The following is a 214-nucleotide window of genomic DNA, read 5'->3' as shown; positions in this document are numbered from 1 at the left end:
CCTGCCCCTGGGTCGGGGTAACCCCCGGGATCCATACAGCCTGGGGGGTGAAGGGATGGAGAGCAGCCCTGCCCAGAGGGACCTGGGGGCACTGATGGATGAAAAGCTGGCCATGAGCCGGCCATGGGCACTGGCAGCCCAGAAGCCAACCCTACCCTGGGCTGCATCAAGAGAAGCGTGGCCAGCGTCGAGGGAGGGGATTCTGCCCCTCTGC

Source organism: Egretta garzetta, unplaced genomic scaffold (assembly GCF_000687185.1).
Source record: "Egretta garzetta isolate BGI_Z169 unplaced genomic scaffold, ASM68718v1 scaffold490, whole genome shotgun sequence".
NCBI classification, from domain to species: domain Eukaryota; kingdom Metazoa; phylum Chordata; class Aves; order Pelecaniformes; family Ardeidae; genus Egretta; species Egretta garzetta.
Note: the sequence above shows the minus strand (reverse complement) of the source record.